The sequence below is a fragment of the Bufo bufo genome, chromosome 4 (genome assembly GCF_905171765.1).
Source record: "Bufo bufo chromosome 4, aBufBuf1.1, whole genome shotgun sequence".
Taxonomy (NCBI): Eukaryota; Metazoa; Chordata; class Amphibia; order Anura; family Bufonidae; genus Bufo; species Bufo bufo.
In genome coordinates, this window is record NC_053392.1 from 10,723,922 (window position 1) to 10,750,633 (window position 26,712).

General features: G+C 43.2%; 3 protein-coding genes and 1 long non-coding RNA gene across 13 annotated transcripts in view; 2 read left to right on the forward strand and 2 right to left on the reverse strand.

The window, feature by feature from the left end:
- The window catches only part of LOC120998305 (gastrula zinc finger protein XlCGF26.1-like), a 4,064,644-nt gene that overhangs the window by 3,242,263 nt on the left and 795,669 nt on the right, over positions 1 to 26,712 (reverse strand). The gene's annotated exons all lie outside the window — the stretch shown is intronic.
- LOC120998356 (zinc finger protein 420-like) overlaps positions 1 to 26,712 on the forward strand; it is an 870,654-nt gene that overhangs the window by 202,718 nt on the left and 641,224 nt on the right. The window lies entirely within an intron of this gene.
- The window catches only part of LOC120997437 (gastrula zinc finger protein XlCGF26.1-like), a 296,047-nt gene that overhangs the window by 187,596 nt on the left and 81,739 nt on the right, over positions 1 to 26,712 (forward strand). The gene's annotated exons all lie outside the window — the stretch shown is intronic.
- LOC120998423 lies at positions 17,409 to 18,271 on the reverse strand. Its single transcript, XR_005778367.1, has 2 exons — positions 18,072 to 18,271; positions 17,409 to 18,036 (listed from the first exon to the last, which is right to left on the reverse strand). It is a non-coding gene; the product is annotated as an uncharacterized LOC120998423 (long non-coding RNA).

Consider the following 26,712-nt stretch of genomic DNA (forward strand, 5'->3'; position numbering starts at 1 on the left):
AATGTGGACAAATGTAAAGTTCTGCATCTTGGTAGTAATAATCTCTGTGCTTCATATGTCCTAGGTGATGTAACACTGGGGGAGTCACTTATAGAGAAGGATTTGGGTGTCCTTGTAGATGGTAGATTAAATTATAGTATACAATGTCAATCAGCTGCTTCTAAAGCCACCAGGATATTGTCATGCATTAAACGAGGCATGGACTAGCAGGACAGGGATGTAATACTACCACTTATTTACAAAGTGGCAATGCCACAGACCATCGGCACTACTTAGTAACAATAGTGCAGCAGTGTCCCTGACAGCGCCGTACCTCCGCTGTAGTTACACTCAGGAAACAACTTCAAATAGAATATGGGGATGCCGCGCACCTCTGATTTACCTATTATGTGTTATAATATGGGGGTACTGTTTAGGGGTCAAGCCTAATGGGCTGTTTTACCTTATTTTCTTTGCAGATCCTCCTCGCGATGATTGCTAAGTCCGCTGAGGGGTTGGTTCAGGTTTTGTTGATTTTCTTATTTCTCTTATTCAAGGGGCTCCAACGGTCTCCACTGAAGGCAGACAAAGTTCTTTTAATAGTCTTATTCAAAAGCTCGCCCCGGCCGGTGGTGCAGCCTTTACTTTTTGAATCTGGCTCGTGCTCACAGTGTGGAGCAGGTGACGTCACCAGAGCTACGGTTCCTCTCAGACACCAAGAAGGGGAGTTCGCCCAACGCGTTTCTAGCACTGCGGTGCTCTTCATCAGGGATTCTTCTGGGTGCCATCTTTGTCTGTCTTTTATCAGCTGCGATCCTGGTATGTTTAACCCTTAAGCTGCTTTAATATATTTAGTCAAATCCAAACAACTCAATTTCTTTATTTAACCCCCTTGGCTCCATTGAATCCATGTTAAAGATCCACTGGGTCTCTTTCTTTGACATATATTTAATATGATCTCCTCCACGTATGTCCGCCTTTACTATTTAAAAGGATGAACCTTCAAATTTACCTCTATGTCGTTCTTTATGGTGCCTGGATAGAGGATGGTCATCCGTTTTCTTTTTTTATATTATATAGGTGCTCACTTATTCTCTTTTTCAATAACCTTTTAGTGCGCCCTATGAAGATCTTCTGGCATGGACATTCTATGCCATAGATAACCCCTTTTGTATTGCAGTATACACTCACCTAAAGAATTATTAGTGCCCCCATACTAATACGGTGTTGGACCCCCTTTTGCCTTCAGAACTGCCTTAATTCTACGTGGCATTGATTCCACAAGGTGCTGATAGCATTCTTTAGAAATGTTGGCCCATATTGATAGGATAGCATCTTGCAGTTGATGGAGATTTGAGGGATGCACATCCAGGGCACGAAGCTCCCATTCCACCACATCCCAAAGATGCTCTATTGGGTTGAGATCTGGTGACTGTGGGGCCATTTTAGTGCAGTGAACTCATTGTCATGTTCAAGAAGCCAATGTGAAATGATTGGAGCTTTGTGACATGGTGCAGTATCCTGCTGGAAGTAGCCATCAGAGGATGGATACATGTTCTCATTCTGTTTACGCCAAATTCGGACTCTACCATTTGAATGTCTCAACAGAAACCCAGACTCATCAGACCAGGCAACATTTTTTCAGTCTTCAACAGTCCAATTTTGGTGAGCTCGTGCAAATTGTAGCCTCTTTTTCCTATTTGTAGTGGAGATGAGTGGTACCCGGTGGGGTCTTCTGCTGTTGTAGCCCATCCGCCTCAAGGTTGTGCGTGTTGTGGCTTCACAAATGCTTTGCTGCATACCTCCGTTGTAACGAGTGGTTATTTCAGTCAACATTGCTCTTCTATCAGCTTGAATCAGTCGGCCCATTCTCCTCTGACCTCTAGCATCCACAAGGCATTTTTGCCCACAGGACTGCCGCATACTGGATGTTTTTCCCTTTTCACACCATTCTTTGTAAACCCTAGAAATGGTTGTGCGTGAAAATCCCAGTAACTGAGCAGATTGTGAAATACTCAGACCGGCCCGTCTGGCACCAACAACCATGCCACGCTCAAAATTGCTTAAATCACCTTTCTTTCCCATTCTGACATTCAGTTTGGAGTTCAGGAGATTGTCTTGACCAGGATCACCCCCCTAAATACATTGAAGCAACTGCCATGTGATTGGTTGACTAGATAATTGCATTAATGAGAAATAGAACAGGTGTTCCTAATAATTCTTTAGGTGAGTGTATGTGATCATTTATTTGGAATTTATACGTGCCAATAAAGAAAACAGTAAAACAGGATTTTTTCCAGGCATACAAAAAAGGCAATTCAAAAGAGGATGTAGAGGTGGGAAACTCGCCCAAAAGAAAAAATTACGGAAAAAAAAAATCACAAAAAATAGGTAGTAGTAATATACAGGAAATGGAAAGTGAGGAGAGGCAGGATAATGTACAAACAATCTATAATCTAAGTAACCATATTCTTACAAACAATGAACATTTTTTTTTAAAAAAGGGCTTAAAGTTTGCACCAACTACATACTTCAATAAGTTTGAAGCCTTCATTGGGGTGAGAAAATTTGCAAGGCGTTTGGCCCTCATAAAATACCATCTAAAAAAAGAAAAAATCAATAACCATAAAAATAAAGGCATCAACAAGCATGGGGAAAATATAGAAGAAGGTGAAAAGAAAGAAGAAGATGAAACTTTCAGACACACTGGTTTGAGAGTCAAATCGCGTTTTGACCCAATAAATGAATATTCAGTACCGCTAAACATGTTCGCTAACTTGGTAACAAGGGACATCAGAAAAATGAATCTAAAAATGAGCAAATACAAAAGAAGGAAATATATGGGAAACATGACCAAGGCAGAAAGGGAAGCTATGATTAATATGCAGAAAAACAACAATATAGTCATCCGCTCCGCAGATAAGTGGGGGGGGGGATAATTATACTGGATAAAAAAAGACTCTGAAGAAGAGGCAATGAAAACATTAGATGATAGCAAAACCTATAAAGTGTTGAAGAATGATCCAACTGAGAGGTACAAGAGAGAACTACAACACCTAGTTCAGAAGGCATGTAAGGAAGGTATTTTAAACAAGCAGTTTATTTATTAACATCAAACACCCCAAAATGGCTATATTCTACCAGAATCCTAAAATACATAAGGATATAAATAAACCACCTGGGAGACCTATAGTCTCCGGGGTAGAATGCCTCACTAGTGCACTATCCAGGTACGTTGACCAGTACCTGCAGCCATGTGCCCAAAAGTTATATGCATATCTGAAAGATACCAAACATATATTGCAGATACTGGAAGGCATCACGTGGATTGAAGGGGACATCATAGGGACTCTTGATGTTAAGTCCCTATATACGGTCATTGAAAATGAAAAAGGCTGCGCAGCAGCCAAATACTTTTTAGAACAGCAGAAATATCTGCCTAAAACTCAGATCGATTTTATAGGGGAGTGCGTTTTATTTATTTGACCCCAAAAATTTTTGGGGATAAATTTTACCTCCAGACATGGGGGACCGCGATGGGGACGAGGTTCGCACCGTGGTTCGCAAATTTATACGTTGGGAGGTGGGAAGAAGAATACATCCACCCCAACGGGCAGCTCCGGGCGGGCCTCGTCCTCTGGCGGCGTTTTATTGATGACGTGGTATTTATTTGGAGGGGTGGTGAACCCACTTTAACCCCCTCAGCCCCCTTAACTTAAACACCCTGAAAGACCAGGCCACTTTTTACACTTCTGACCTACACTACTTTCACCGTTTATTGCTCGGTCATGCAACTTACCACCCAAATGAATTTTACCTCCTTTTCTTCTCACTAATAGAGCTTTCATTTGGTGGTATTTTATTGCTGCTGACATTTTTACTTTTTTTGTTATTAATCGAAATTTAACGATTTTTTTGCAAAAAAATGACATTTTTTACTTTCAGTTGTAAAATTTTGCAATAAAAACGAGATCCATATATAAATTTTGCTCTAAATTTATTGTTCTACATGTCTTTGATAAAAAAAAAATGTTTGGGTAAAAAAAAAATGGTTTGGGTAAAAGTTATAGCGTTTACAAACTATTGTACAAAAATGTGACTTTCTGAGCACCTGTCATGTTTCCTGAGGTTCTACAATGGCCAGACAGTACAAACACCCCACAAATGACCCCATTTCGGAAAGTAGACACCCTAAGGTATTTGCTGATGGGCATAGTGAGTTCATAGAACTTTTTATTTTTTGTCACAAGTTAGCGGAAAATGATGATTTATTTTTTATTTTTTTCTTACAAAGTCTCATATTCCACTAACTTGTGACAAAAAAAAAAAAAACTTCCATGAACTCACTATGCCCATCAGCGAATACCTTGGGGTGTCTTCTTTCCAAAATGGGGTCACTTGTGGGGTAGTTATACTGCCCTGGCATTCTAGGGGCCCTAATGTGTGGTAAGGAGTTTGAAATCAAATTCTGTAAAAAATGGCCGGTGAAATCCGAAAGGTGCTTGTTGGAATGTGGGCCCCTTTGCCCACCTAGGCTGCAAAAAAATGTCACACGTGGTATCTCCGTATTCAGGAGAAGTTGGGGAATGTGTTTTGGGGTGTCATTTTACATATACCCATGCTGGGTGAGATAAATATCTTGGTCAAATGCCAACTTTGTATAAAAAAATGGGAAAAGTTGCCAAGATATTTCTCTCACCCAGCATGGGTATATGTAAAATGACACCCCAAAACACATTCCCCAACTTTTCCTGAATACAGAGATACCACATGTGTGACACTTTTTTGCAGCCTAGGTGGGCAAAGGGGCCCACATTCCAAAGAGCACCTTTCGGATTTCACTGGCCATTTTTTACAGAATTTGATTTCAAACTCCTTACCACACATTAGGGCCCCTAGAATGCCAGGGCAGTATAACTACCCCACAAGTGACCCCATTTTGGAAAGAAGACACCCCAAGGTATTCGCTGATGGGCATAGTGAGTTCATGGAAGTTTTTATTTTTTGTCACAAGTTAGTGGAATATGAGACTTTGTAAGAAAAAAAACCAAAACATAATTTTCCACTAACTTGTGACAAAAAATAAAAAATTCTAGGAACTCGCCATGCCCCTCACGGAATACCTTGGGGTGTCTTCTTTCCAAAATGGGGTCACTTGTGGGGTAGTTATACTGCCCTGGCATTCTAGGGGCCCAAATGTGTGGTAAGTAGGTAAATGACCTGTGAAATCCGAAAGGTGCTCTTTGGAATGTGGGCCCCTTTGCCCACCTAGGCTGCAAAAATGTGTCACACATGTGGTATCTCCGTATTCAGGAGAAGTTGAGGAATGTGTTTTGGGGTGTCATTTTACATATACCCATGCTGGGTGAGAGAAATATCTTGGCAAAAGACAACTTTTCCCATTTTTTTATACAAAGTTGGCATTTGACAAAGATATTTATCTCACCCAGCATGGGTATATGTAAAATGACACCCCAAAACACATTCCCCAACTTCTCCTGAATACGGAGATACCACATGTGTGACACTTTTTTGCAGCCTAGGTGGGCAAAGGGGCCCAAATTCCTTTTAGGAGGGCATTTTTAGACATTTGGATACCAGACTTCTTCTCACGCTTTGGGGCCCCTAAAATGCCAGGGCAGTATAAATACCCCACATGTGACCCCATTTTGGAAAGAAGACACCCCAAGGTATTCAATGAGGGGCATGGCGAGTTCATAGAAAAAAAAAAATTTGGGCACAAGTTAGCGGAAATTGATTTTTTGGGATTTTTTTTCTCACAAAGTCTCCCTTTCCGCTAACTTGGGGCAAAAATTTCAATCTTTCATGGACTCAATAAGCCCCTCAGCAAATACCTTGGGGTGTCTTCTTTCCAAATTGGGGTCATTTGTGGGGTGTTTGTACTGCCCTGGCATTTGAGGGTCTCCGCAATCATTACATGTATGGCCAGCATTAGGAGTTTCTGCTATTCTCCTTATATTGAGCATACAGGTAATGAGATTTTTTTTTTCCGTTCAGCCTCTGGGCTGAAAGAAAAAAATGAACGGCACAGATTTCTTCATTCGCATCGATCAATGTGGATGAAAAAATCTCTGCCAAAAAAAGAAAAAGGAGGGGAAAGGCGTCTGCCAGGACATAGGAGCTCCGCCCAACATCCATACCCACTTAGCTCGTATGCCCTGGCAAACCAGATTTCTCCATTCACATCAATCGATGTGGATGAATAAATCATTGCCGGGATTTTTTTTTTTATATATACAAAGTGTTTGCCAAAGCATATGAACACCGCCACCTCCTCAGCTCATATGCCTCGGCAAACATATCTTTTACTGCAGAGGAGAAATCTCGTCTTGCAGCGCCGCATACACCGACTTGCGTGTAATCTGACAGCAGCGCAATGCTTCTGTCCGAATGCACATCAGTGCTGCAGCTAGTCGATCGGTTGGTCCACCTGGAAGGTAAAAAAAACAAAACAAAAAAGAAAAAACCAGGCCGCAACGCAATAAATTTATTAACTTTTGAACCAAACATATAAACTTTTTTGAACTTTTTTAACTGAACGTTAACTTTTTTACTTACCGGTATTTTTTTTTTGTTTATTTTTTTTTACCTTTTATAGAACAAACCTCTCCTTCCCCATGGGACAATGTGCAAAGCGCAAATCGCCCAAAGATGTGGCGAAGTACGTTATGCACTTTATCCCAGGTGAAAGGAGACGTTTGCAGCAGCTGTGAGTAAAAGGGCCCTAATAGCCCTGTGTGCCTGTCCTGTGAGATGTGATCCCTATGCTAGGTGTACCTGTGTGTGGTACTTCCGGAAACACTCTCCATAGCATAGGGCAGGGTGGTCAGCACAGTCAGGACAGAAATAGCGGGTGTCACGCCTTATTCCACTCCTGCTACAGACACAACATCTTTTTCGGGGTGACGGTTGGGTTGAGATACCAGGAACGACACTGGGGAAATTTCGCTCGTGTAGACGGCTAACTACACTGGTGGATGGGACCACGGAACCTTCTGGATACAGGAGGTTCTCGATGATCTCTTCCTGGAATTTGAGGAAGGATCCTGTTCTCCAAGCCTTACTGTAGAGAACAAAACTATTGTACAGCGCCAATTGAATTAAATATACAGACAGACACCTTCTTATACCAGCGTCGGGAAACTAAATACGGAGACAACATCTGGTCATTGAAGTCCACCCCTCCCATGAGCAAATTATAGTCGTGGACTGAGAGGGGCTTTTCAATGACACGGGTTGCTCGCTCAATTTGTATTGTTGTGCCTGCGTGAATGGAGGAGAGCATGTAAACGTCACGCTTGTCTCTCCATTTCACCGCGAGCAGTTCTTCGTTACACAAGGCAGCCCTCTCCCCCCTTGCAAGACGGGTGGTAACGAGCCGTTGGGGGAAGCCCACGCGACTAGTTCGCGCTGTGCCACCGGCGCAAATCCGTTCTAGAAACAAATGCCTAAAGAGGGCCACACTTGTGTAGAAATTGTCCACATAAAGATGGTACCCCTTGCCAAATAAGGGTGACACCAAGTCCCAGACTGTCTTCCCACTGCTCCCCAGGTAGTCAGGGCAACCGACCGGCTCCAGGGTCTGATCTTTTCCCTCATAGATCCGAAATTTGTGGGTATAGCCTGTGGCCCTTTCACAGAGCTTATACAATTTGACGCCATACCGGGCACGCTTGCTTGGGATGTATTGTTTGAAGCCAAGGCGCCCGGTAAAATGTATTAGGGACTCGTCTACGCAGATGTTTTGCTCAGGGGTATACAAATCTGCAAATTTCTGGTTGAAGTGGTCTATGAGGGGCCGAATTTTGTGGAGCCGGTCAAAAGCTGGGTGGCCTCTGGGACGGGAGGTGGTGTTGTCGCTAAAATGCAGGAAACGGAGGATGGCCTCAAATCGTGCCCTGGACATAGCAGCAGAGAACATGGGCATGTGATGAATCGGGTTCGTGGACCAATATGACCGCAATTCATGCTTTTTAGTTAGACCCATGTTGAGGAGAAGGCCCAGAAAAATTTTAATTTCGGAAACTTGGACTGGTTTCCACCGGAAAGGCTGGGCATAATAGCTTCCCGGGTTGGCGGATATAAATTGTGTGGCATACCGGTTTGTCTCTGCCACGACTAAGTCCAAGAGCTCCGCAGTCAAGAACAGCTCAAAAAATCCCAGGGCCGAACCGATATGAGCCGTCTCAACCCGAACTCCAGACTGGGCGGTGAAAGGGGGAACTACAGGTGCGGCTGAAGTTGGTGACTGCCAATCAGGGTTTGCCAGCACCTCAGGGATTCTAGGGGCTCTACGGGCCTGTCTGTGCGGTGGCTGCGACGGGGTAACTATTGCACGTGCCACCGTACCAGCTTCAACTGCCCTTCTGGTGCTCGCCACTTCACCATGTTGTACGGCAGTGCTGGTACTAGGTCCAGGGAGGGCTGCGCTGCTGGTGTATGCCTCACCACGTAATCCGACAGCGACAGCCCCACTCTGCTGCTCTTGAAGCAGATCCTGCATAACCTGTGGTCTAGCGACACGGGGCCGGGTACGCCTGGTGCTGCCAGGGACCTCCACCTCCTCGTCCGAACTTTGGGTCAGAGAGCCACTGCTTTCCACAGGTTCATATTCTGACCCGCTAGATTCATCAGATGAGGGTTCCCATTCCTCATCCGACTGGGTCAGAATCCTGTAGGCCTCTTCAGAAGAATACCCCCTGTTTGACATTTTGGACTACTAAATTTAGGGGTATTCCCTGAGACTACCCAAGAAAAAAAGCAAACCTGTCTTACAAAGGGGAGGCTAGCGAAGTACCGGAGGCCGCTGCGGTTGATAAAAAATATCAAAACTGATTTTTTTATCGCCGCAGTGCGTGTAAAGTGAATGTGCAGTGATCAAAAAAAAAAAATTTTGTCACTGCGGTGGGGCGGCGTGGGTGAACGCACGTGTGGGCGACCGATCAGGCCTGATCGGGCAAACACTGCGTTTTGGGTGGAGGGCGAGCTAAGGTGACACTAATACTATTATAGATCTGACTGTGATCAGTTTTGATCACTTACAGATACTATAAAAGTACAAATGCTGATTAGCGATACGCTAAACAGCGAATCAGTGACTGCGGTGCGGTGGGCTGGGCTCTAACTCACGCTAAACTACCTAACCAAGGGGCCTAAACTATCCCTAAAACCTAACAGCCAATACTAGTGAAAAAAAAAAGTGACAGTTTACACTGATCACTTTTTGTCTTTCACTAAGTGATTGACAGGGGCGATCAAGGGGTGATCAAAGGGTTAATTGGGGTGCAGGGGGTGATCTGGGGCTAAGGTGTAGTGTTGGTGCTACTCACTGTGAAGTCTGATCCTCTGCTGGATCCAACCGACGAAAAGGACCAGCAGAGGAGCAGAGAAGCCATATAACAGATCATATTTACTAATATGATCTGTTATATGGCTTGTGATTGGATTTTTTGAAAATCGCCAGCCTGCCAGCCAATGATCATTGCTGGCAGGCTGGTGACGAACTTGTTCTTTAACTTTTGCCGGCCCGCGATGCGCATGCGCGGTCCGGCTTTGAGCAAAATCTCGCGTCTCGCGAGATGACGCGTATATGCGTGACTGTGCGCAGCGCTGCCACCTCCGGAACGCGATCCTGCGTTAGGCGGTTAAATGTGTTTTTAGAGGATATTAATAAAAATGAGTTTTATCTGGAGTTCACCCCTAACTATAGATTTAGGCTACTTTCACACTAGCGTTCGGGTGTCCGCTCGTGCGCACCGTTTGAAGGGGCTCACGAGCGGCCCCGAACGCATCCGTCTGGCCCTAATGCATTCTCAGTGGAGGCGGATCCACTGAGAATGCATCCGCCTGCCAGCGCTCAGCCTCCGCTCCGCTCAGTGAGCGGACACCTGAACGCTGCTTGCAGCGTTCGGGTGTCCGCCTGGCCGTGCGGAGGCGAGCGGATCCGTCCACACTTACAATGGAAGTCAATGGGGACGGATCCGCTTGAAGATGACACCATATGGCTCAATCTTCAAGCGGATCCGTTCACCATTGACTTTCAATGTAAAGTCTGGACGGATCCGCTCAGGCTACTTTTGCACTTAGAAAATTTTCTAAGTTATAATGCAGACGGATCCGTTCTGAACGGATGCGAACGTCTGCATTATCGGAGCGGATCCGTCTGATGAAACATCAGACGGATCCGCTCCGAACGCGAGTGTGAAAGTAGCCTTAAAGAGGTTAATTTCCTGGACCTCACAATTTATGTTGAAAAAAATAAAATTTCTACAAAAACCTATGAAAAACCCACGGACTCCAATAGCTACATATCAAGAACCAGCTGCCACCTCCCCCGGTTGTTGGATAATATCCCCAGAAGCCAATTTATGCGCATAAGGATGAGGCTGAAAAACTGCAAAATAAATTTGAGGATAAAGGATATGAAATGAATAAACTAACAGTGCAGAAGGGGGAGGTTAGGGTATTAGAAAGAGCACAACTATTGGGGGATAGTAATAGGGACAAAAAAGGAATGGAGGGAGATAAGTATGGGAATAAAGAAATACCACCTTTCATTATCCCCTTTAATTCCCAGACACATATGTTCAGGAAAATAGTAGGCAGACATTGGGACGTACTGAAGGAAGACAAATGGATTGGGGAATTGATACCAGAAGCGCCGACTTTTGTATACAGGAAAGCAGCTAACATTGGAAATATAATTGCACCAACAAAAAAATGTGCAGCAATAATAAATAAGAAAGTCACTAAAGAACCCATTGACAGGTTTTTACCCTTGAAAAAATGTGCTGGATGCAGGCAAACACAAAACAAAAAAAGGACAGATATAGAAAGTAAAAGTGGCACATATAAAAATTCCAAATAAAGGATCACATATCCTGCAATACAAAAGGGGTTATCTATGCCATAGAATGTCCATGCCAGAAGATCTACATAGGGCGCACTAAAAGGTTATTGAAAAAGAGAATAAGTGAGCACCTATATAATATAAAAAAGAAAACGGATGACCATCCTCTATCCAGGCACCATAAAGAACGACATAGAGGTAGATTTGAAGGTTCATCCTTTTATGGGGTCGAAATAGTAAAGGCGGACATACGTGGAGGAGATCATATTAAATATATGTCAAATAAAGAGACCCAGTGGATCTTTAACATGGATTCAATGGAACCAAGGGGGTTAAATAAAGAAATTGAGTTGTTTGGATTTGACTAAATATATTAAAGCAGCTTAAGGGTTAAACATACAAGGATCGCAGCTGATATAAGACAGACAAAGATGGCACCCAGAAGAATCCCTGACGAAGAGCACCGCAGTGCTAGAAACGCGTTGGGTAAACTCCCCTTCTTGGTGTCTGAGAGGAACCGTAGCTCTGGTGACGTCACCTGCTCCACACTGTGAGCACGAGCGAGATTCAAAAAGTAAAGGCTGCGCCACCGGCCGGGGCGAGCTTTTGAATAAGACTATTAAAAGAACTTTGTCTGCCTTCAGTGGAGACCGTTGGAGCCCCATGAATAAGAGAAATAAGAAAATCAACAAAACCTGAACCAACCCCTCAGCGGACTTAGCAATCATCGCGAGGAGGATCTGCAAAGAAAATAAGGTAAAACAGCCCATTAGGCTTGACCCCTAAACAGTACCCCCATATTATAACACATAATAGGTAAATCAGAGGTGCGCGGCATCCCCATATTCTATTTAATATTACCACTTTACAAAGCGCTAGTGCGGCCTCATCTGGAATATGCAGTTCAGTTCTGGGCACCTGTTCATAGAAAGGATGCACTGCAGCTGGAAAAAGTACAGAGGAGAGCGACTGAACTGATAAGGGGCCTGGAGGGTCTTAGTTATGAAGAAAGGTTAAAAGAATTGAATTTATTTAGTCTTGAGAAGAGACGTCTAAGATTAACCTGTACAAATATATAAATGGGCATACAAAAAATACGCTGAAAAACATGTAAAATGCCCTCAAAAGACAAGGGGGCACTGCCTCCGACTGGAGAAGAAAAAGTTCAGTCTCCAGAAGCGTCAAAGCTTCTTTACTGTAAGAACTGTTAATCTGTGGAATAGACTTCCTCCGGACGTGGTCACAGCAGGAACAGTGGACGGGTTTATAAAATGATTAGAATTTATAAAAGTAAATAACATTAATGCTTATGAAAATGTGTAGAAATCTGAGTCTCACTTCCTTCTGGGATTCGCATCCCCACCTATCTCTTGGTTGAACTTGATGGACTTATGTCTTTTTTTCAACCATATTACCGTATTTTTCGCCCTATATGATGCATCTAGGTTTTTTAGGAGGAAAATAAGAAAAAAAATATTTTTAACCAAAAGGGTTTGACACTATTATGGGGGATCTATGGATGATGCACTGTTATGGGGTGGGGGATTTTTTGGATGTCACTGTTATGGGGGGATCTGTGGATGGCACTGTTATGTGGGGTATCTGTGGATGGCACTGTTATGGGGGGAGCTGTGGATGGGGGGGGTCTGTGGATGGCATTGTGATGGTGGGGGGGATCTGTGGATGGCATTGTGATGGTGGGGGGGATCTGTGGATGGCATTGTGATGGTGGGGGGGATCTGTGGATGGCATTGTGATGGTGGGGGGGATCTGTGGATGGCATTGTGATGGTGGGGGGGATCTGTGGATGGCATTATGATGGTGGGGGGATCTGTGGATGGCACTGTTATGGGGTGTTGGATCTGTGGATGACACTGCTATATGTGTCATCCACAGATCCCCCATAACAGTCTCATCCACAGATCCCCCCATCAAAATGCCATCCACAGACCCCCCCCCATCATCATTCATAAAGTAGGCGGAGCAGGCACGTGACTTCCGTGAGTTACGGCCGCCCGGGCCTGCCTGCTAGCTGCTAGTGCTTACTAGAGGAGCGTGACATGTACCGGTAAGTACAAAACATATGGGGAGCAGGGGGAGCGCATCATTATTCAGTTTAGATCTGATGATTAACACTACGTATAATACAGTACATACTGAGCTGCGGGGCCAGAGTACAGTGCCTGCATGGCCCCGCCGCTCTCCCCGCCTACTACAGTCCCTCCTCCCTCCTGACTAATACATCGCAGTCTGTGATGCTGCAGCATCGCAGACTGCGATGTAAATTATTAACATTCGCCTCATAAGACGTAGGGGCACTTTTCCCTCACCTTTGGGGGGGAAAAGGTGCGTCTTAGGGGGCTAAAAATACGGTACTATGTAACCCCTAAAAAGTTAAGTGTAATATAATTAAACTGACATAGACAACTGTCCCACATCAGCTCCATAATGACAGTCCTGCTGTGTTCTTGTCACGGATGTAGTAGGGGAGAACACCAAAAGACAACAAGAAGAAAGGAGAAAGACACTAGGCCTTACTGTTAGGGAAGGAAAAGGGTCACCACCTATAAAACCCTGCTCCTGGCCCTAACTCCTATCTGTATGGGCAACTCTCGATGGTAGAGATGCCCATACACAGGAACCTAGAAAACCCTAGTGACCATCGGATGCCCTAAAGGTAATGACAGGGCAGAGACAACCCGTTCCTTCCCTGGTGCAGGGACCAGTGTCTAAACAGCCGGGGGGGGGGGGGGGGGGGGGGGGGGGGGGAATATAAAACACAACAAGCGGAACACTTAACTTCTGAGGATGATGAATGAACAGGACTTTAACAAGAACCACACTCCAGCTCTTCCAAAACCAAATGAAGCTATCCAGAGCAAGGAGTGATGGGTAAAGTCAGACTAAATAGGGATAGGTAAAGGTCACATGATCCACACCTGAACAGGTGGTGTGGACATACCAGCAACACACAGACAAAGTGAAACCAAAAGAGGCTGTCAGATCACTAAAGTGCAGATAATCTTTCAGACCTTCTAAGACCTGTCACAGGTGTGACAGTTCTGCTCTTTTCGTATACGAAAAATGTTTTGATAAAACTAAGAAAAACAGGTTCTACATAAATGTATTTTGCATCACCAACATGTACAGCCAGGTCCATAAATATTGGGACATCAACACAATTCTAACATTTTTGGCTCTATACACCACCACAATGGATTTGAAAGGAAACAAACAAGATGTGCTTTACCTGCACACTGTCATTTAACTGGCTTCAATTTGAGGGTATTTACATCCAAATCAGGTGAACGGTGCAGGAATTACAGCAGTTTGCATATGTGCCTCTCACTTGTTAAGGGACCAAAAGTAATGGGACAGAATAATAATCATAAATCAAACTTTCACTTTTTAATACTTGGTGGCAAATCCTTTGCAGTCAATTACAGCCTGAAGTCTGGAACATAGACATCACCAGACACTGGGTTTCATCCTTGGTGATGCTCTGCCAGGCCTCTACTGCAACTGTCTTCAGTTCCTGCTTGTTCTTGGGGCATTTTCCCTTCAGTTTTGTCTTCAGCAAGTAAAATGCATGCTCAATCTGATTCAGGTGATTGACTTGGCCATTGCATAACATTCCACTTCTTTCCCTTAAAAAACTCTTTGGTTGCTTTTGCAGTATGCTTTGGGTCATTGTCCATCTGCACTGTGAAGCGCCGTCCAATGAGTTCTGAAGCATTTGGCTGAATATGAGCAGATAATATTGCCCGAAACACTTCAGAATTCATCCTGCTGCTTTTGTCAGCAGTCACATCATCAATAAATACAAGAGAAGCAGTTCCATTGGCAGCCATACATGCCCACGCCATGACACTACCACCACCATGCTTCACTGATGAGGTGGTATGCTTAGGATCATGAGCAGTTCCTTTCCTTCTCTATACTTTTCTCTCTCCATCACTCTGGTACAAGTTGATCTTGGTCTCATCTGTCCATAGGATGTTGTTCCAGAACTGTGAAGGCTTTTTTAGATGTCGTTTGGCAAACTCTAATCTGGCCTTTCTGTTTTTGAGGCTCACCAATGGTTTACATCTTGTGGTGAACCCTCTGTATTCACTCTGGTGAAGTCTTCTCTTGATTGCTGACTTTGACACACATACACCTATCTCCTGGAGAGTGTTCTTGATCTGGCCAACTGTTGTGAAGGGTGTTTTCTTCCCCAGGGAAAGAATTCTTCGGTCATCCACCACAGTTGTTTTCCATGGTCATCTGGGTCTTTTGGTGTTGCTGAGCTCACCACTGCGTTCCTTCTCTTTAAGAATGATCCAAACAGTTGTTTTGGCCGCGCCTAATGTTTTTGCTATCTCTCTGATGGGTTTGTTTTGTTTTTTCAGCCTAATGATGGCTTGCTTCACTGATAGTGACAACTCTTTGGATTTCATCTTGAGAGTTGACAGCAACAGATTCCAAATGCAAATAGCAAACTTGAAATGAACTCTGGACCTTTTATCTGCTTGTTGTAATTGGGATAATGAGGGAATAACACACACCTGGCCATGGAACAGCTGAGAAGCCAATTTTCCCATTACTTTTGGTTCCTTAACAAGTGGGAGGCACATATGCAAACTGCTGTAATTCCTGCACCGTTCACCTGATTTGGATGTAAATACCCTCAAATTAAATCTGACAGTCTGCAGTTGAAGCACATCGTGTTTGTTTCCTTTCAAATCCATTTTGGTGGTGTATAGAGCCAGAAATGTTAGAATTGTGTCGATGTCCCAATATTTATGGACCTGACTGTATCTTGCTGCAGTGCACACATTGAACAATTGCGCCTTTTTCTTTCCAAAAGCTGGTGTAAGAGTGATAAGTGTATTAATTTTTAGCATCAGTCTATATTTTGATGCAGATATTGTGCTTTTTATATCCAAATACCTGATGCAAAGATTCTACAGTTTATAGGTGCGCAGTATTTTGCTGCAGAGTGCAGGTGTTGTGCCTTTTTCTTTCCAAAAACCTGTTCTACAGTGTTAAAGTGTGCAATTAGAGTATTTTGCAGCGTCAGACGATATTTTGCGGCACAATTGTACTTTTTTTGCAAAACTTGTACAGTTTATACGTGTGCAATAAACCTATTTTACAGTCTCAGCGTATATTTTTCTACAGAATGTGCCCTTTTCTTTCCGTATGTGATGCCTCCTCTATTTAGATACACTGCATCTGTCATCTGCACTTGTTCGGCCGGGAGTTTAGTGCAGGGAGTTTGAATGGAGGAGGAATCACATGGAGGTGATTTGACTGGTCACATGACAGGACCTCTGTGTGGACAGCAGAATTTCATCAAAGGCTATAATAGTAAGTGCCATATAGTCATCTTATATACACATTGGTTAACAGTAACCAGAAAGTGACCAATCCCTTTAACACTGTCAACCATGCCTTTGCCTATAGCTATTGTAATACTAATGGAATGATAAAGCAAAACTGATGGCCAGCAAACGCGGCGTACCAGACACACGTTGCACAAGTCGTCACACTCTGAACACCCTTGAGGGCCAGGATACTTTTCACCCGTCTACAGCAGGAAGTTGGACTTTGGCAGAGCCCTTCCCAGGTGTCAGTAGCAGAATGGCTGGTGGCTGGGCACACTGGCCGCAGTTGGGCAAAACCCTAAAGTAAATACAGTGAATCTATGCAATGGACAATAGGGAAACACGAGAATGATCAGTAAACGTAAGCCAGGGCACAAGATCCAGAAGACAACCAAAACCAAAGCCAGAGTCAACCACCAGAGAAACCACTCACCAGATAGCTTCAGATCCAGAACCAGAGTCAACCACCAGAGAAACCACTCATCAGATAGCTTCAGATCCAGAACCAGAGTCAACCACCAGAGAAACCACTCACCAGATAGCTTCAGATCCAGAACCAGGGAAGCAACTGAATAATCAGCAGTGAGTGAGGGGAAAGACCAGGTTTAAATATCCCTCCACAGATCACCTGACACCGCAGAGGTCACACCCAATCTCCACCCTCAGACCAGGGAAGCACAGGTGAGCGCTGAGAGTGTGCAGAGGAAGGAACCTCCCACCACATGTCCAAGTCAGGAGACATGACAACAGAGGTTCCCTGGCAACAGCTGACGCTAGGGGTTTCAGCGTCCCAGGACCCCTGACCTGTGTCAGCGCTGGGAATGATGGCGTCCAGTCTCCCAGCAGCACCAATATCTGGAACGGATCCCACAGACTGACGCGCACGCATAAAGTGTTAACCTTTACTAGCTCTGCCCTCTGGGGGGGGCGACACCACGCCCCTCGTGGCAAATGGATAAAAATGGATAGAACATGAGAGAGAAAAGGTTGTAAATATCTACTAATGGGGAGATTTGCACGTCTTGTTTTGGAGCTCCTAGTTTCATCTTTTCAAATACTTTTACATTACTTTTTGTGAATGAGAACTTATAATAAACTCTTTCTGAAGGCCATTTATGTTAAAGGGGCAGCACCAGGTATGCGCAACACAGAAAAAAGCAGCAGATTTGGGAATTTATTTGTTCAACAAATGATTTTAAATTCAATTTATTATAGTTTTTATCGTATTTTCATCACCTTTATCATTATATACAGTATTAATAAAGATCAAATATCGATATGTCCACATGTTACATAAAAGTCTTCATGAGGAGTCCTTCCTCCTTCACTATGTCCCACTGGAGTCTCCTGCAGTGTGGGTGGAGGTATGAATACAGTAAGAGAAGCAAAGTCCATGGGGACTTCATCTTCTCTGCTCCTCTTTTCTTCCATGGATCCCAGATTCAGGTAAATATAATCTGAGTGTTTGGCAAATCCAGGCTTATTTCATACAAAAATAAACCCTCTTATTGGTGGTTTAAAGGGGTTGTCTCACTTTTAGGAAATGGTATTTAACACGTAGACAAAAGTTTTTACAAGGCACTTACTAATGTATTGTGATTGTCCACATTGCCTCCTTAGCGATTTTAATTCAATCTTTCATTGCATTACACACCACACACATTCAGGGATGGCCACTACTGCAATCTGGTACAGTATAGGAAAAACCTTCGGCCTCTCTGGTGGCTGGTCTGGTGCATAGGCACACATGCGCAGCAGCTTCCAGCCGCCTTGTATCTCTGCTGCAGCACAGCAGTGGCCGTAACCTCAGGAAATGAGCTGCAGGTGCATACGATGGAAAAATCAACCAAGACAGAAAAGGAGGCAAGATGGACAATCAAAAAACATTAGTAAGTGCCTTGTATTCACTTTGCCTACATAATAAATGCAATAAACCCCTTTAATGTCTAGTTATACATCTGCTTTTGCAGACACTACACACAGGACTTTCTTTTCTGATGAGTTTTAAATTTTGATTTCATTATAAAACATTTTTCACATATAGAAGATCAGGATGGTTTCTTTCCCCTGTGACTTCTCTGATGATCCCTGAGACTGGAATTACTAATAAAAGATTTCCCACATTCAGAACATGAATACGGCTTCTCTCCTGTGTGATATCTCTGATGTATAACAAGACTTGATTTATACATAAAAGATTTCCCACATTCAGAACATGAATTCGGCTTCTCTCCTGTGTGAAGTCTCTGGTGTATAACAAGACTTGATTTATGCACAAAGGATTTCCCACATTCAGAACATGAATACGGCTTCTCTCCTGTGTGATATCTCTGGTGTATAACAAGACTTGAATTATGCATAAAGGATTTCCCACATTCAGAACATGAATACGGCTTCTCTCCTGTGTGATATCTCTGGTGTACAACAAGACTTGATTTATACATAAAGGATTTGTCACATTCAGAACATGAAAATGGCTTCTCCCCTGTATGAGTTCTGTCATGTGCAATAAGATGTGATCTCTCTGTAAAAGATTTCCCACATACTGAACATGAATATGGCCTCACTCCCGTGTGAACTTTCTGATGTCCCCACAGTTCGCTTTTACTAATAAAACATTTCCCACAATCAGAACATGAATATGGCTTCTCTCCTGTGTGGGTTCTATTGTGTATAATAAGATGTGATTTCGCCATAAAAGATTTCTCACATTCTGAACATGAATACCGCCTCACTCCAGTGTGAACTCTCTGATGTTCCCTCAGTTTGGCTTTCCTAATAAAACATTTCCCACATTCTGAACATGGATACGGCTTCTCTCCTGTGTGACATTTCTGATGTTTAACAAGATCTGATTTATTTGTAAAACATTTCCCACATTCTGAACATGGAAATGGCTTCTCTCCTGTGTGAATTCTCTCATGTACAATAACCTGTGATTTATGGGCAAAACATTTACCGCAGTGTGAACAGGGAACTCTCTTCAGTTCTGCCTGAGTTTTCTTACATGTTCCAAGATGTGATTGTGGTGTACTTGTGGTAACAATTTGTGATTGGTCAGGAGAAGGTTCTTTATGATTAGGGGTATTAGATGATAGGTCTGGACTTGTGGAAACAATCTGTGATTGATCAGGAGAACATGAATATGGCCTCACTCTCGTGTGAACTCTCTGATGTTGCCTAAGTTTGGTGTCACTAATAAAACATTTCCCACATTTTGAACATGAATATGGCTTCTCTCCTGTGTGGACTGCCTGGTGTATAACAAGACTTGATTTACATGTAAAGGATTTGCCACATTCAGAACATGAATATGGCTTCACTGCCATGTGAACTCTCTGATGTTCCCTAAGTTTGGCTTTCCAAATAAAACATTTCCCACATTCTGAACATGAATACGGCTTCTCTCCTGTGTGGACTGCCTGGTGTATAACAAGACTTGATTTACATGCAAAGGATTTGCCACATTCAGAACATGAATATGGCCTCACTGCCGTGTGAACTCTCTGATGTTCCCTAAGTTTGGCTTTCCTAATAAAACATTTCCCACATTCTGAACATGGATACGGCTTCTCTCCTGTGTGACATTTCTGATGTTTAACAAGATCTGATTTATTTGTAAAACATTTCCCACATTCTGAACATGGAAATGGCTTCTCTCCTGTGTGAATTCTCTCATGTATAATAAGACTTGATTTATTTGCAAAACATTTACCACAGTGTGAACAGGGAAATCTCTTCAGTTCTGCCTGAGTTTTCATACATGTTCCAAGGTGTGATTGTGGTGTACTTGTGGTAACAATTTGTGATTTATCTGGAGATTCTCCATGACTACTTGGTTTACGTGCTGGATCTGTAATGAGAAGTCCTGGATATACAAGCACGGCAATGCGTTTTTTTCTTGAAGAGTATGGCATGAGAGCTCCATTTTGTACTTGTGGTAACTTGGTGGTTCCCTCAGAGTTCTTATTGGGATTTCCTGTTAGGATTAAAAATAGATAGTGAGTTTTTTCAAACCACAAAATTATAACATTCCTATTAGGCCTAAAACAGACATGTAGTTTTTGAGCCAAATTAAGAAGTGGATCCAGCAGGAAAGAGAAGTCCTTCTTGCGCCTGGATACAAGCTAAGATATGGCCTATCACCTTCCAAACTAGAGTTAGTGGTGAATAGTGCAAGGGTTGCTGAGTCCACAAACCAGCAGTAGACTGTATTAAGGGGACTCCTCTTGGAGTCCTCTCCATAATGTGCATGAGCTCAGGAGTCCTCTCACAACATTTTACTGCTGGTTTGTAGGAGCACAGCATCGGATGCAAGTGAGTATAAAGATAAAAATTACATTACTGGACTCAGCACCACTTACACTATACACCGCTTCATCTAGTTTGGGAGCGTTTTGAAGCGGACAGATCCCCTTTAAATGTATAACTCCTAAATAAGTGAGATGCATATGGGACAACTTGTTCATGTGGGGTTGGAGAGGACAGAGAATCATTGGCAACCACAGAGAGACATATTTGCCAAGTGCCAAATTTTATAACACATATGCTAGCATCTGATTGGATGAGCCATAGAAGGAGAGAGGGAAAAACCATGTCAGATTCCAGTGAAGGGGCGTGTTAAGTCCATTTACAGTTATACTTGTCTGTGCGTCTGTCTGCAACGTGTATAATAAATAAACATTAGGCCTAAATTACAGAGGGTGAAGTGTTTATTAAAAATGTTGAGCCTTTATCTCTGTACAGCCTTGAGATTCTCTAGTAGCAGGATCCGAATTTTCACTCAGTCATCTTCTCTGACCTTAAAAACACTCATAGCTCAATTCTTACCTTACTGATAAGAATATGGCTTAAAAAGTGTTTATGGCCTTTTTTAATAATGTATATTTTTCATAATATTACCATACACAAGAATAAAATTCATAATTATTGTACATAATTATTAACCCCATCCTTTATCCCTCCACACTTTTCATCCCTTTTACCACGTGAGGAGAGAACAAAAAAACTAAAAAATACGCCTAACAATTATTATCCAGATTGGGATCACGTCCTGGATTATCTTTATATAACAAGTGTTTATGACGTTTTAGTAAATTAGAGAAAAGGTTTATTAGATAACTGGCATAAAGTGAAAGTACGATTCCCATCGCTAGACAAAGTTAACCTTTTGGGACAGTACGACCCAATATTTTTACTAAAGATTAATTAAAAAATTTTTTTTAGCCCAAAATGAGTAAAATGCAATCATAAAAAAGAATTTCCCCCCGAAGCCTTTTAGAACATCCAGGATACTGCATCGAATGCTTCCCAGGAGTCAGAGCTGAGAAGTTTTGTTTCTGGAATCGGGTATTTCTCTGGATGAATGGGATGCTGTAAGAAACCAGGTTGTGAGGCAGCAACAAAAAAGAGAAGAATATAGTGAAGGTGATTGGGCAGAATGTTTGTAATTCTAATTCTGATATAGTACAGAGATGGGGAGAGAAGATTGTACTGAGCTGGGATCCTTCCCTGGTTTACGTAAAAGATGGCACCTATGGAAGGACATTAAATAGACTGACAACAAAAAAAAAGAAGAAGGAGATGTTGGGATGAAGATTTCTCTGTGTGACTGTAATGATGATATATGCAAGTGATTCAAAAGAAGTGTAATCTGGGGCGTGGCTTGGTCGTGAGTAAAGATGGCCGCATAAGCTCAGAGCTCTGGCACATATGCAGCTTCCATAAGCTGACACCGGGCACAACAGAGTCTCCACAAGCATATCTCCAACCCCAACATGATGACCAGGGGGAAAAGAGGGCTTAAGTCCCAAGGCAAATTGGACTTCTACTTTGAGGCAGAGATACAGCAGACACCAGGGACCAGGGACCCGGATCCCCCTGAATCACCAACCTCCTCACTCCCTGAAAGCCAAGAAGACCGGGATACCATTTTAGACAACGGCGCAGGAGCCCCTTCGTTACCTGCTGGCGAGGTTGGCACTCTGGAGATCCGCGGGTCATCTTCTCCACGGGAAGGAGGTACAGGTGGTGGGAAACAGCTAAACGCACCGGTGCCATCTTGGGGGTCCTCCTCCACAAGCCCTGCAAAGCAAAAGCAGCGCTTACAGCCAGATGAATACGGCGGAGGGGTAAGCGCTTCTACTGAGCCCAGCACACTAAGCCATTCAGCCCTAGCAAATTGCTTTGCCTCCATCCCCACCTCAGATGCCCCAGCTTCCAGCTCCCTACTTAAAGAAATGCTTCTGGCATTCAATCACTCACTACAACATGGCATCACTCAGTTGATAACTCCATTACAATCGTCTGTTGACGACCTAGAACACCGACCCATATAGAAGCCAAAATGGGGGACTTTGCAGGCTCACACAACAATTTGATTGACGCACACCAAGCTCTGGAAGATGAAGTCTCCTCACTGAGAGCCAAGGTAGTAGACCTGGAGGATCGCTCCAGAAGAAATAATATAAAGTTCAGGAGCATTCCTGAAGAAATCACACAGTAAGAACTGACCTCCTGTATACAAAAAATAATTCTGCTTTTGGTGCCAGAATGCACCCCCATAGATCTCACTATTGACAGGGCACACAGACTAGTGCGGCCAAAAGACTTGCCGGAAAATGTCCCTAGAGACGTTTTAGCGAGAGTGTACTACTACCATGTCAAAGAAAAAGCTATGCTTGAAGCCCGCAAGATTAAAGAGCTACAGGCTCCCTATCAATCGGTAAAAATTTTCACAGATCTTTCAGCCACTACCCTGAAATTAAGAAGACAACTTTTACCAATAACCGCTGCGTTAAGAGAAAATAACATACTCTATCGTTGGGGGTTCCCTGTGAAAATCATTGTCACCTGTAACAACACCACATTTGCTATTTCCTCAGTGCAGGATGGGATCACGCTTCTTTCCGGACGGGACATCACGGTGAAACAGCCGAAACAGTCATTACCTAATCCACCCGTCAAAATGAGATCCGAGTGGAAGACATCTGTATACAAATGAGCTCCTAAGAATGGTCACGACCCGGGACACCTGGTTAATTGTATTGTTATGCTGCGATAAGTGCCAGAACGTTCTACTAGTTAGCTCAGGTTACTTGTTCTCAGTTGAGTTACTAGTAGCCAATTTAACTGACCACATGTGATATGGCGTCTTCAGAACAGAAGATACCTAAGCCCAAGAGAAGGCTCCACATGACAAGTGGAACCTCATACTATGTTCACATTTTGATCCGTACTGGTTTGTGTACTTTCTTCTTTTTTTTTTTCTTTTTTAGGACTTGGCCTCCCTCTCTCCTCCAGTTCAGGTCTGTGGCTCACTCGGAGGACCCTCTCAGCCTCTCGTACATCTCCTTCCCAACATATGCACTTATAGTGCCAACTCGACTGTACAGCTATTGCACTTTACAAGATGGTGATTAAGATAGCTTCCTTCAACGTTAAGGGACTTAATAGCCCTTATAAGCATTCCTTGATGTGGAAAGAGGCGCTATCCTCAAAATCAGGAAACACACATCACACAGAAAGACGCTCATAGAATTAAACACCCTCAATACTCGCAGATCTACCAAGCACATTACGAAAAAAAAGCAAGGGGAGTCCTACTGGCCATTAAGAACAACATTACCTTTTCTATGATTTCTATTACGATTGATCCTAAAGGAAGATACCTTATACTAGTAGGATTTATTAACAATGTCAAATATACGCTGGTTATAGAATACGCCCCAAACCGCAGACAAATACACTTTCTCAATAGAGTGTTTAAAAAAATACACAAAGTAAGACAAGGCCACCTGATAATATGTGGAGATTTTAACACCATCGCAGATACAACATAGGACATCACCTCCACTTCTAACTGGAGGACCGACACAATAGCACGACTAATACACAGACAACAGATATACGACATTTGGCGTATACAACACGGCCCTGATAAAGATTACACCTTTTTCTCCCACCCATTCAACACATACTCTAGGATAGATATGTTTTTGGGCGACAAGATTATCCTTCAGAATGTCTCCTCTTCCACAATTGAAACAATTACGTGGTCCGATCAGGCAGCCATTACCATTACCTTGTCAGAAACCCGCACTCAGCCTGCTACATATATGTGGAGTGACAATGCGTTTTTAATGGCACACACCTCATATAAAGGTAGAAATACAAAAAGCCATAAATTAATATTTTCAACTAAACTTCGGAACGGTTACCAAAAATACCACACTCTGGAATGCACACAAGGCATATATACGGGGAATATTTATCAAACTGGGAAACCAAGCAAAGAAAGAAACAAAGAATGAAACGCTTCACAGAAATATATAACACACTCCAAAATATAGAAGCATTAAACAAGAAGACACCATCCCCTAACCTCCAAGACCAGATCCGTCAACGAAGATTAAAATTGAATGAATGCCTACTAAACACATATGAGAAACAATTGCGAGCACTAAATGTGCAATATTACTCCCAAAACAGTAAAAGTGGTAAATTATTAGCAAAAAAGCTAAAACAACGAGCCCAAAAATCTAGAATCCAATACTTTGGATCACAAAGATATAGCGAACCGTAATCTGGAGGACACTGGAGTTACTCCACCGTCCGAATTGGATATAAACTCCTTCTTAAGCAAAATATCGCTCCCGAACTTGTCACCCGACCAGATACGAGCACTTACCTCTCCCATAACAGAAAAAGAAATACTACATATTACCAAAACCCTCCCCTTGCATAAGGCACCTGGACCTGATGGCCTATCCAACACATATTTTAAAACATATGGAAATATACTATCTCCCCACCTACTAGAAATGTTCTCGGAGGTGATCGAGACAGGTGCATTTGATAAAGAAATGTTAACAGCTACTAAACCCGGAAAAGACCCAACCTCTCTACAAAACTTTCGCCCGATATCCCTCCTTAATACTGACCTAAAACTATTCTCCAAACTCATAGCCTCAAGAATATCCAAAGTTCTCCCCAGCATTATACATCCAGACCAAGCTGGGTTTGGTAAAAAACAGGCAGGCGTCGGCCAACTCTAGACGCCTATTAAACCTCAGAGACCGAGCAGAAAGAACACAATGCCCATCACTGTTAGTGGCCATGGAGGCCGAGAAGGCATTTGACCGCATTCATTGGTCATTTGCTTTTTCTGTATTAGATAATTTGGGATCCAATGGATACATCCTTAACGCAATCAAATCACTTTATCCGGCCCCGTCAGCCAGAGTGTTGGCGAATGGTACGTTATCTGACTCATTTGACATAACAAATGGAACCCGCCAAGGGTGTCCGTTGTCTCCTTTAATATTTATTCTTACCATAGAACCTTTTTCTCAGGCGATCAGACAACACGCGAACATAGAAGGGATAGAGATAGGGGCTTCTGTACAGCATTCTCTTGGTGTGTGTGACCACTGACCCCGTTCCCACCCTAGATGAGTGGTGATGTGACTGCTCCTGAGGACACGCCAGAATCACATTCATGTCATGTTTATACGTATGGGAAGACAAAATTACGTTTTGGACGCGTTACATAGACGACGTGTTTATTGTCTGGAAAGGAACGAAGGAAGAATTTATAGAGTTTGTTCAGGTACTAAACAACAATATAATCGGTATGAAATTTACTTTTGAGCTTGAACAGAAAGCTATCACTTTTTTGGATGTAAGGATTTACAAGTGTGGCGATAGGTTAAGCTCTACCATGTTCTGGAAGGATACAGCCACCAATTCTCTCCTACACTGGAGTAGCCACCATCCAACACCACAAAAAAAAGAGGTATATCTAAAGGGCAATACCTCCGGGTTTGGAGGAATTGCTCTGAGGATGAGACGTTTCATGGGGAAGCAAGAAAACTTATGAACAGGTTCTGTGACAGAGGCTACCCCAAATGTGTCCTGACAGACGCCTTTAAACATGTGAAGGATGTAACTCGCGATAGCCTGTTGGTTCCACGAAGGAGGGACGTTATTGGCCAATCTCCAATAAGGCTCATCTCTATTTTTGATGCAGCCAATTCACAAGTGAGGGAGATTCTCACAAGATATTGGCCAATTTTGTCTATGGAGTCAGATCTAGCGGGGGCTATCACAAACCATCCAAGCATAACGTACCGTAGAGGCCGTAGCCTTAGGGATAGGCTGGTCCGCAGTCATTACATACTCCCGACTGCGCCAGGAACATGGCTGGAGCGGAAACCAGTAGGCATGTTTAGATGCGGGTCATGTAAAGCCTGTGAATTCATCTCCACGGCCAAATCCATTGTGTGCGCAGCAACCGGTCAGGTCATAAATATTAGGGACTTCATTGACTGTAGAAGCAAAGGTGCAGTATATATTTGCCAATGCCCTTGCCCGATGGATTACGTGGGAAAAACTATCAGAGAGTTACGTAGAAGGGTTTGCGAACACGTTAATGATATCCTGAAGAAAAAGGTCACCCCAGTGGCATCCCATGTAGTGGAGGCACATAATGGT